Genomic DNA, 12,450 nt, shown 5'->3' on the forward strand with positions numbered 1-12,450 from the left:
TTTTTTTCCTTTACTTATGTCATTAGTCATTGATTATAAACTGCTACCTTAGTATTTAATATGATATTACAAAGGATGGAAGAAAGAAAGAAAAAACACAAACATGATTGTGCATTTAAGTTGTCAGCACACATCTGCTTTGGTTCAAATGCACTGCATATCTTCCTTCAGTCAGCCAACAAAACAGCAATGGAAAAGATTAACATACTGTTGGTAAAGCAGTTGCATCAAATTGATTTTCTGCAATATAGCATGATAATCCATACTGACAGCTCTGGATAGTACCAGCACATTTCTTGCTGGACTTGGTAATGCAAAGAACACAGTAAACAGCTTCACTTTTTTTCAAAAATAAATAATTGACTATTAAAAACCTAACAGTCTTAAATAAGGACATCAGTAAGCACCACTGGCATAATGGATAAGGCACTGTTCTCCTAAGCCAGTGGTAGTGGGTTTAAGTCCCGTCTGAGTTGGAAGTCATTACAGCAAGTGTCTCATCACTAGAGTTGATATTTTATCCTTGCTTCAACTGTAAAACAGTCTTGCAGTGTTTAGCTTGTAAAAAATGACCACAGAAGCTAACATATGACATTAATTAGGATAACATTGTTGTTGTTGTTTTTTAAACCTTTTCTATCACCGTGGACAGCTTATTCAAGTGCCATCTGGCATGCATGTTCCTTTGTTGCTCATCATTCATCACCAAAAATGATTTTCTTTTTCAATTCTTATGACTGTACTGATTGTATTGAATAAAATCCACATCTAGCATAACCAATTAATGCTGCAAAGTGCTCCAGTGGTGCAATTGGTCAGCATGTGGTACTTATAATACAGTATCTGTTGAGCAATGCCTAGGTTGTGAGTTCAAGCCTCACCTAGAGCAGCTTTGTATAATGTTTTTTTTTTTTCCTTTTCTTATGTCATTAGTCATTGATTATAAACTGCTACCTTAATATTTAATATGATATTACAAAGGATGGAAGAAAGAAAGAAAAAACACAAACATGATTGTGCATTTAAGTTGTCAGCACACATCTGCTTTGGTTCAAATGCACTGCATATCTTCCTTCAGTCAGCCAACAAAACAGCAATGGAAAAGATTAACATACTGTACTGTTGGTAAAGCAGTTGCATCAAATTGATTTTCTGCAATATAGCATAATAATCCATACTTACAGCTCTGGATAGTACCAGCACATTTCTTGCTGGACTTGGTAATGCAAAGAACACAGTAAACAGCTTCACTTTTTTCAAAAATAAATAATTGACTATTAAAAACCTAACAGTCTTAAATAAGGACATCAGTAAGCACCACTGGCATAATGGATAAGGCACTGTTCTCCTAAGCCAGTGGTTGTGGGTTTAAGTCCCGTCTGAGTTGGAAGTCATTACAGCAAGTGTCTCATCACTAGAGTTTATATTTTATCCTTGCTTCAACTGTAAAACAGTCTTGCAGTGTTTAGCTTGTAAAAAATGACCACAGAAGCTAAAATATGACATTAATTAGGATAACATTGTTGTTGTTGTTTTTTAAACCTTTTCTATCACAGTGGACAGCTTATTCAAGTGCCATCTGGCATGCATGTTCTTTTGTTGCTCATCATTCATCACCAAAAATGTTTTTCTTTTTCAATTCTTATGACTGTACTGATTGTATTGAATAAAATCCACATCTAGCATAACCAATTAATGCTGCAAAGTGCTCCAGTGGCGTAATTGGTCAGCGCGCGGTACTTATAAGACAGTATCTGTTGAGCAATGCCGATATTGTGAGTTCAAGCCTCACTTGGAGCAGCTTTGAATAATGTTTTTTTTTTCCTTTTTTTATGTCATTAGTCATTGATTATAAACTGCTACCTTAATATTTAATATGATATTACAAAGGATGGAAGAAAGAAAGAAAAAACACAAACATGATTGTGCATTTAAGTTGTCAGCACACATCTGCTTTGGTTCAAATGCACTGCATATCTTCCTTCAGTCAGCCAACAAAACAGCAATGGAAAAGATTAACATACTGTTGGTAAAGCAGTTGCATCAAATTGATTTTCTGCAATATAGCATGATAATCCATACTGACAGCTCTGGATAGTACCAGCACATTTCTTGCTGGACTTGGTAATGCAAAGAACACAGTAAACAGCTTCACTTTTTCTTAAAAATAAATAATTGACTATTAAAAACCTAACAGTCTTAAATAAGAACATCAGTAAGCACCACTGGCATAATGGATAAGTCACTGCCCTCCTAAGACAGGGGGTCCAAGTTCCATATGGGGTGGAAGTCATTACAGCAAGTGTCTCATCACTAGAATTTATATTTTATCCTTGCTTCGACTGTAAAACAGTCTTGCAGTGTTTAGCTTGCAAAAAATGACCACAGAAGCTAAAATATGACATTTATTATGATAACATTGTTGTTGTTTTTTTTAAACATTTTCTATCACCGTGGACATCTTATTTAAGTACCATATGGCATGCATGTTCCTTTGTTGCTCATCATTCATCACCAAAAATGATTTTCTTTTTCAATACTTATGACTGTACTGATTGCATTGAATAAAATCCACATCTAGCATAACCAATCAATGTCTCAAAGCGCTCCAGTGGCGCAGTTGGTCAGCACGCGGTACTTATAAGACAGTATCTGTTGAGCAATGCCGAGGTTGTGAGTTCAAGCCTCACCTGGAGCATCTTTGTATACTGTTTTTTTTCCTTTTCTTATGTCATTAGTCATCTATTATAAACTGCTACCTTAATATTTAATATGATATTACAAAGGATGGAAGAAAGAAAGAAAAAACACAAACATGATTGTGCATTTAAGTTGTCAGCACACATCTGCTTCGGTTCAAATGCACTGCATATCTTCCTTCAGTCAGCCAACAAAACAGCAATGGAAAAGATTAACATACTGTTGGTAAAGCAGTTGCATCAAATTGATTTTCTGCAATATAGCATGATAATCCATACTGACAGCTCTGGATAGTACCAGCACATTTCTTGCTGGACTTGGTAATGCAAAGAACACAGTAAACAGCTTCACTTTTTTTCAAAAATAAATTATTGACTATTAAAAACCTATCAATCTTAAATAAGGACATCAGTAAGCACCACTGGCATAATGGATAAGGCACTGTTCTCTTAAGCCAGTGGTTGTGGGTTTAAGTCCCGTCTGAGTTGGAAGTCATTACAGCAAGTGTCTCATCACTAGAGTTTATAGTTTATCCTTGCTTCAACTGTAAAACAGTCTTGCAGTGTTTAGCTTGTAAAAAAATGACCACAGAAGCTAAAATATGACATTAATTAGGATAACATTGTTGTTGTTGTTTTTTAAACCTTTTCTATCACAGTGGACAGCTTATTCAAGTGCCATCTGGCATGCATGTTCCTTTGTTGCTCATCATTCATCACCAAAAATGATTTTCTTTTTCAATTCTTATGACTGTACTGATTGTATTGAATAAAATCCACATCTAGCATAACCTATTAATGCTGCAAAGTGCTCCAGTGGCGCAATTGGTCAGCGCGTGGTACTTATAATACAGTATCTGTTGAGCAATGCCGAGGTTGTGAGTGAAAGCCTCTCCTGGAGCAGCTTTGTATAATGTTTTTTTTTTCCTTTTTTTATGTCATTAGTCATTGATTATAAACTGCTACCTTAATATTTAATATGATATTACAAAGGATGGAAGAAAGAAAGAAAGAAAAAACACAAACATGATTGTGCATTTAAGTTGTCAGCACACATCTGCTTTGGTTCAAATGCACTGCATATCTTCCTTCAGTCAGCCAACAAAACAGCAATGGAAAAGATTAACATACTGTTGGTAAAGCAGTTGCATCAAATTGATTTTCTGCAATATAGCATGATAATAAATACTTACAGCTCTGGATAGTACCAGCACATTTCTTGCTGGACTTGGTAATGCAAAGAACACAGTAAACAGCTTCACTTTTTTTCAAAAATAAATAATTGACTATTAAAAATCTAACAGTCTTAAATAAGGACAACAGTAAGTACCACTGGCATAATGGATAAGGCACTGTTCTCCTAAGCCAGTGGTAGTGGGTTTAAGTCCCGTCTGAGTTGGAAGTCATTACAGCAAGTGTCTCATCACTAGAGTTGATATTTTATCCTTGCTTCAACTGTAAAACAGTCTTGCAGTGTTTAGCTTGTAAAAAATGACCACAGAAGCTAAAATATGACATTAATTAGGATAACATTGTTGTTGTTGTTTTTTAAACCTTTTCTATCACAGTGGACAGCTTATTCAAGTGCCATCTGGCATGCATGTTCCTTTGTTGCTCATCATTCATCACCAAAAATGATTTTCTTTTTCAATTCTTATGACTGTACTGATTGTATTGAATAAAATCCACATCTAGCATAACCAATTAATGCTGCAAAGTGCTCCAGTGGTGCAATTGGTCAGCATGTGGTACTTATAATACAGTATCTGTTGAGCAATGCCTAGGTTGTGAGTTCAAGCCTCACCTAGAGCAGCTTTGTATAATGTTTTTTTTTTTTCCTTTTCTTATGTCATTAGTCATTGATTATAAACTGCTACCTTAATATTTAATATGATATTACAAAGGATGGAAGAAAGAAAGAAAAAACACAAACATGATTGTGCATTTAAGTTGTCAGCACACATCTGCTTTGGTTCAAATGCACTGCATATCTTCCTTCAGTCAGCCAACAAAACAGCAATGGAAAAGATTAACATACTGTACTGTTGGTAAAGCAGTTGCATCAAATTGATTTTCTGCAATATAGCATAATAATCCATACTTACAGCTCTGGATAGTACCAGCACATTTCTTGCTGGACTTGGTAATGCAAAGAACACAGTAAACAGCTTCACTTTTTTCAAAAATAAATAATTGACTATTAAAAACCTAACAGTCTTAAATAAGGACATCAGTAAGCACCACTGGCATAATGGATAAGGCACTGTTCTCCTAAGCCAGTGGTTGTGGGTTTAAGTCCCGTCTGAGTTGGAAGTCATTACAGCAAGTGTCTCATCACTAGAGTTTATATTTTATCCTTGCTTCAACTGTAAAACAGTCTTGCAGTGTTTAGCTTGTAAAAAATGACCACAGAAGCTAAAATATGACATTAATTAGGATAACATTGTTGTTGTTTTTTAAACCTTTTCTATCACAGTGGACAGCTTATTCAAGTGCCATCTGGCATGCATGTTCTTTTGTTGCTCATCATTCATCACCAAAAATGTTTTTCTTTTTCAATTCTTATGACTGTACTGATTGTATTGAATAAAATCCACATCTAGCATAACCAATTAATGCTGCAAAGTGCTCCAGTGGCGTAATTGGTCAGCGCGCGGTACTTATAAGACAGTATCTGTTGAGCAATGCCGATATTGTGAGTTCAAGCCTCACTTGGAGCAGCTTTGAATAATGTTTTTTTTTTCCTTTTTTTATGTCATTAGTCATTGATTATAAACTGCTACCTTAATATTTAATATGATATTACAAAGGATGGAAGAAAGAAAGAAAAAACACAAACATGATTGTGCATTTAAGTTGTCAGCACACATCTGCTTTGGTTCAAATGCACTGCATATCTTCCTTCAGTCAGCCAACAAAACAGCAATGGAAAAGATTAACATACTGTTGGTAAAGCAGTTGCATCAAATTGATTTTCTGCAATATAGCATGATAATCCATACTGACAGCTCTGGATAGTACCAGCACATTTCTTGCTGGACTTGGTAATGCAAAGAACACAGTAAACAGCTTCACTTTTTCTTAAAAATAAATAATTGACTATTAAAAACCTAACAGTCTTAAATAAGAACATCAGTAAGCACCACTGGCATAATGGATAAGTCACTGCCCTCCTAAGACAGGGGGTCCAAGTTCCATATGGGGTGGAAGTCATTACAGCAAGTGTCTCATCACTAGAATTTATATTTTATCCTTGCTTCGACTGTAAAACAGTCTTGCAGTGTTTAGCTTGCAAAAAATGACCACAGAAGCTAAAATATGACATTTATTATGATAACATTGTTGTTGTTTTTTTTAAACATTTTCTATCACCGTGGACATCTTATTTAAGTACCATATGGCATGCATGTTCCTTTGTTGCTCATCATTCATCACCAAAAATGATTTTCTTTTTCAATACTTATGACTGTACTGATTGCATTGAATAAAATCCACATCTAGCATAACCAATCAATGTCTCAAAGCGCTCCAGTGGCGCAGTTGGTCAGCACGCGGTACTTATAAGACAGTATCTGTTGAGCAATGCCGAGGTTGTGAGTTCAAGCCTCACCTGGAGCATCTTTGTATACTGTTTTTTTTCCTTTTCTTATGTCATTAGTCATTGATTATAAACTTGTAGCCTTAATATTTAATATGATATTACAAAGGATGGAAGAAAGAAAGAAAACACACAAACATGATTGTGCATTTAAGTTGTCAGCACACATCTGCTTTGGTTCAAATGCACTGCATATCTTCCTTCAGTCAGCCAACAAAACAGCAATGGAAAAGAATAACATACTGTTGGTAAAGCAGTTGCATCAAATTGATTTTCTGCAATATAGCATGATAATCCATACTGACAGCTCTGGATAGTACCAGCACATTTCTTGCTGGACTTGGTAATGCAAAGAACACAGTAAACAGCTTCAATTTTTTTTCAAAAATAAATAATTGACTATTAAAACCCTATCAGTCTTAAATAAGGACATCAGTAAGCACCACTGGCATAATGGATAAGGCACTGTTCTCCTAAGCCAGTGGTTGTGGGTTTAAGTCCCGTCTGAGTTGGAAGTCATTACAGCAAGTGTCTCATCACTAGAGTTTATATTTTATCCTTGCTTCAACTGTAAAACAATCTTGCAATGTTTAGCTTGTAAAAAATGACCACAGAAGCTAAAATATGACATTAATTATGATAACATTGTTGTTGTTGTTTTTTAAACCTTTTCTATCACAGTGGACAGCTTATTCAAGTGCCATCTGGCATGCATGTTCCTTTGTTGCTCATCATTCATCACCAAAAATGATTTTCTTTTTCAATTCTTATGACTGTACTGATTGTATTGAATAAAATCCATATCTAGCATAACCAATTAATGCTGCAAAGTGCTCCAGTGGCGCAATTGCTCAGCGCGTGGTACTTATAATACAGTGTCTGTTGAGCAATGCCGAGGTTGTGAGTTCAAGCCTCACCTGGAGCAGCTTTGTGTAATGTTTTTTTTTCCTTTTTTTATGTCATTAGTCATCTATTATAAACTGCTACCTTAATATTTAATATGATATTACAAAGGATGGAAGAAAGAAAGAAAAAACACAAACATGATTGTGCATTTAAGTTGTCAGCACACATCTGCTTCGGTTCAAATGCACTGCATATCTTCCTTCAGTCAGCCAACAAAACAGCAATGGAAAAGATTAACATACTGTTGGTAAAGCAGTTGCATCAAATTGATTTTCTGCAATATAGCATGATAATCCATACTGACAGCTCTGGATAGTACCAGCACATTTCTTGCTGGACTTGGTAATGCAAAGAACACAGTAAACAGCTTCACTTTTTTTCAAAAATAAATTATTGACTATTAAAAACCTATCAATCTTAAATAAGGACATCAGTAAGCACCACTGGCATAATGGATAAGGCACTGTTCTCTTAAGCCAGTGGTTGTGGGTTTAAGTCCCGTCTGAGTTGGAAGTCATTACAGCAAGTGTCTCATCACTAGAGTTTATAGTTTATCCTTGCTTCAACTGTAAAACAGTCTTGCAGTGTTTAGCTTGTAAAAAAATGACCACAGAAGCTAAAATATGACATTAATTAGGATAACATTGTTGTTGTTGTTTTTTAAACCTTTTCTATCACAGTGGACAGCTTATTCAAGTGCCATCTGGCATGCATGTTCCTTTGTTGCTCATCATTCATCACCAAAAATGATTTTCTTTTTCAATTCTTATGACTGTACTGATTGTATTGAATAAAATCCACATCTAGCATAACCTATTAATGCTGCAAAGTGCTCCAGTGGCGCAATTGGTCAGCGCGTGGTACTTATAATACAGTATCTGTTGAGCAATGCCGAGGTTGTGAGTGAAAGCCTCTCCTGGAGCAGCTTTGTATAATGTTTTTTTTTTCCTTTTTTTATGTCATTAGTCATTGATTATAAACTGCTACCTTAATATTTAATATGATATTACAAAGGATGGAAGAAAGAAAGAAAGAAAGAAAAAACACAAACATGATTGTGCATTTAAGTTGTCAGCACACATCTGCTTTGGTTCAAATGCACTGCATATCTTCCTTCAGTCAGCCAACAAAACAGCAATGGAAAAGATTAACATACTGTTGGTAAAGCAGTTGCATCAAATTGATTTTCTGCAATATAGCATGATAATAAATACTTACAGCTCTGGATAGTACCAGCACATTTCTTGCTGGACTTGGTAATGCAAAGAACACAGTAAACAGCTTCACTTTTTTTCAAAAATAAATAATTGACTATTAAAAATCTAACAGTCTTAAATAAGGACAACAGTAAGTACCACTGGCATAATGGATAAGGCACTGTTCTCCTAAGCCAGTGGTAGTGGGTTTAAGTCCCGTCTGAGTTGGAAGTCATTACAGCAAGTGTCTCATCACTAGAGTTGATATTTTATCCTTGCTTCAACTGTAAAACAGTCTTGCAGTGTTTAGCTTGTAAAAAATGACCACAGAAGCTAAAATATGACATTAATTAGGATAACATTGTTGTTGTTGTTTTTTAAACCTTTTCTATCACAGTGGACAGCTTATTCAAGTGCCATCTGGCATGCATATTCCTTTGTTGCTCATCATTCATCACCAAAAATGATTTTCTTTTTCAATTCTTATGACTGTACTGATTGTATTGAATAAAATCCACATCTAGCATAACCAATTAATGCTGCAAAGTGCTCCAGTGGTGCAATTGGTCAGCATGTGGTACTTATAATACAGTATCTGTTGAGCAATGCCTAGGTTGTGAGTTCAAGCCTCACCTAGAGCAGCTCTGTATAATGTTTTTTTTTCCTTTTTTTATGTCATTAGTCATTGATTATAAACCGCTACCTTAATATTTAATATGATATTACAAAGGATGGAAGAAAGAAAGAAAAAACACAAACATGATTGTGCTTTTAAGTTGTCAGCACACATCTGCTTTGGTTCAAATGCACTGCATATCTTCCTTCAATCAGCCAACAAAACAGCAATGGAAAAGATTAACATACTGTTGGTAAAGCAGTTGCATCAAATTGATTTTCTGCAATATAGCATGATAATCCATACTGACAGCTCTGGATAGTACCAGCACATTTCTTGCTGGACTTGGTAATGCAAAGAACACAGTAAACAGCTTCACTTTTTTTCAAAAATAAATAATTGACTATTAAAAACCTATCAGTCTTAAATAAGGACATCAGTAAGCACTACTGGCATAATGGATAAGGCACTGTTCTCCTAAGCCAGTGGTGGTGGGTTTAAGTCCCGTCTGAGTTCGAAGTCATTACAGTAAGTGTCTCATCACTAGAGTTGATATTTTATCCTTGCTTCAACTGTAAAACAGTCTTGCAGTGTTTAGCTTGTAAAAAATGACCACAGAAGCTAAAATATGACATTAATTAGGATAACATTGTTGTTGTTGTTTTTTAAACCTTTTCTATCACAGTGGACAGCTTATTCAAGTGCCATCTGGCATGCATGTTCCTTTGTTGCTCATCATTCATCACCAAAAATGTTTTTCTTTTTCAATTCTTATGACTGTACTGATTGTATTGAATAAAATCCACATCTAGCATAACCAATTAATGCTGCAAAGTGCTCCAGTGGCGTAATTGGTCAGCGCGCGGTACTTATAAGACAGTATCTGTTGAGCAATGCCGATGTTGTGAGTTCAAGCCTCACTTGGAGCAGCTTTGAATAATGTTTTTTTTTTCCTTTTTTTATGTCATTAGTCATTGATTATAAACTGCTACCTTAATATTTAATATGATAATACAAAGGATGGAAGAAAGAAAGAAAAAACACAAACATGATTGTGCATTTAAGTTGTCAGCACACATCTGCTTTGGTTCAAATGCACTGCATATCTTCCTTCAGTCAGCCAACAAAACAGCAATGGAAAAGATTAACATACTGTTGGTAAAGCAGTTGCATCAAATTGATTTTCTGCAATATAGCATGATAATCCATACTTACAGCTCTGGATAGTACCAGCACATTTCTTGCTGGACTTGGTAATGCAAAGAACACAGTAAACAGCTTCACTTTTTTTCAAAAATAAATAATTGACTATTAAAAACCTAACAGTCTTAAATAAGGACATCAGTAAGCACCACTGGCATAATGGATAAGGCACTGTTCTCCTAAGCCAGTGGTAGTGGGTTTAAGTCCCGTCTGAGTTGGAAGTCATTACAGCAAGTATCTCATCACTAGAGTTGATATTTTATCCTTGCTTCAACTGTAAAACAGTCTTGCAGTGTTTAGCTTGTAAAAAATGACCACAGAAGCTAAAATATGACATTAATTAGGATAACATTGTTGTTGTTGTTGTTGTTGTTGTTTTTTAAACCATTTCTATCACAGTGGACAGCTTATTCAAGTGCCATCTGGCATGCATGTTCCTTTGTTGCTCATCATTCATCACCAAAAATGATTTTCTTTTTCAATTCTTATGACTGTACTGATTGTATTGAATAAAATCCACATCTAGCATAACCAACTAATGCTGCAAAGTGCTCCAGTGGTGCAAATGGTCAGCGTGTGGTACTTATAATACAGTATCTGTTGAGTAATGCCGAGGTTGTGCGTTCAAGCCTCACCTAGAGCAGCTTTGTATAATGTTTTTTTTTCCTTTTTTTATGTCATTAGTCATTGATTATAAACTGCTACCTTAATATTTAATATGATATTACAAAGGATGGAAGAAAGAAAGAAAACACACAAACATGATTGTGCATTTAAGTTGTCAGCACACATCTGCTTTGGTTCAAATGCACTGCATATCTTCCTTCAGTCAGCCAACAAAACAGCAATGGAAAAGATTAACATACTGTTGGTAAAGCAGTTGCATCAAATAGATTTTCTGCAATATAGCATGATAATCCATACTGACAGCTCTGGATAGTACCAGCACATTTCTTGCTGGACTTGGTAATGCAAAGAACACAGTAAACAGCTTCACTTTTTTCAAAAATAAATAATTGACTATTAAAAACCTAACAGTCTTAAATAAGGACATCAGTAAGCACCACTGGCATAATGGATAAGGCACTGTTCTCCTAAGCCAGTGGTTGTGGGTTTAAGTCCCGTCTGAGTTGGAAGTCATTACAGCAAGTGTCTCATCACTAGAGTTTATATTTTATCCTTGCTTCAACTGTAAAACAGTCTTGCAGTGTTTAGCTTGTAAAAAATGACCACAGAAGCTAAAATATGACATTAATTAGGATAACATTGTTGTTGTTGTTTTTTAAACCTTTTCTATCACAGTGGACAGCTTATTCAAGTGCCATCTGGCATGCATGTTCCTTTGTTGCTCATCATTCATCACCAAAAATGTTTTTCTTTTTCAATTCTTATGACTGTACTGATTGTATTGAATAAAATCCACATCTAGCATAACCAATTAATGCTGCAAAGTGCTCCAGTGGCGTAATTGGTCAGCGCGCGGTACTTATAAGACAGTATCTGTTGAGCAATGCCGATGTTGTGAGTTCAAGCCTCACTTAGAGCAGCTTTGAATAATGTTTTTTTTTTCCTTTTTTTATGTCATTAGTCATTGATTATAAACTGCTACCTTAATATTTAATATGATATTACAAAGGATGGAAGAAAGAAAGAAAAAACACAAACATGATTGTGCATTTAAGTTGTCAGCACACATCTGCTTTGGTTCAAATGCACTGCATATCTTCCTTCAGTCAGCCAACAAAACAGCAATGGAAAAGATTAACATACTGTTGGTAAAGCAGTTGCATCAAATTGATTTTCTGCAATATAGCATGATAATCCATACTGACAGCTCTGGATAGTACCAGCACATTTCTTGCTGGACTTGGTAATGCAAAGAACACAGTAAACAGCTTCACTTTTTCTTCAAAAATAAATAATTGACTATTAAAAACCTAACAGTCTTAAATAAGAACATCAGTAAGCACCACTGGCATAATGGATAAGTCACTGCCCTCCTAAGACAGGGGGTCCAAGTTCCATATGGGGTGGAAGTCATTACAGCAAGTGTCTCATCACTAGAATTGATATTTTATCCTTGCTTCGACTGTAAAACAGTCTTGCAGTGTTTAGCTTGCAAAAAATGACCACAGAAGCTAAAATATGACATTTATTATGATAACATTGTTGTTGTTTTTTTTAAACATTTTCTATCACCGTGGACATCTTATTTAAGTACCATCTGGCATG

General features: G+C 35.3%; 2 non-coding genes across 2 annotated transcripts; both read left to right on the plus strand.

Moving 5' to 3' along the window:
• The first annotated feature begins 2,605 nt into the window (after positions 1-2,605).
• Positions 2,606-2,698, plus strand: TRNAI-UAU (transfer RNA isoleucine (anticodon UAU)). The gene is given in 2 exon segments: positions 2,606-2,643; positions 2,663-2,698. It is a non-coding gene; the product is annotated as a tRNA-Ile (tRNA).
• A 3,526-nt stretch (positions 2,699-6,224) lies between these two features.
• Positions 6,225-6,317, plus strand: TRNAI-UAU (transfer RNA isoleucine (anticodon UAU)). Its single transcript is given in 2 exon segments — positions 6,225-6,262; positions 6,282-6,317. It is a non-coding gene; the product is annotated as a tRNA-Ile (tRNA).
• Positions 6,318-12,450: the final 6,133 nt, after the last annotated feature.

Source organism: Pseudophryne corroboree, unplaced genomic scaffold, assembly GCF_028390025.1.
Source record: "Pseudophryne corroboree isolate aPseCor3 unplaced genomic scaffold, aPseCor3.hap2 scaffold_1760, whole genome shotgun sequence".
Classification (NCBI taxonomy): domain Eukaryota; kingdom Metazoa; phylum Chordata; class Amphibia; order Anura; family Myobatrachidae; genus Pseudophryne; species Pseudophryne corroboree.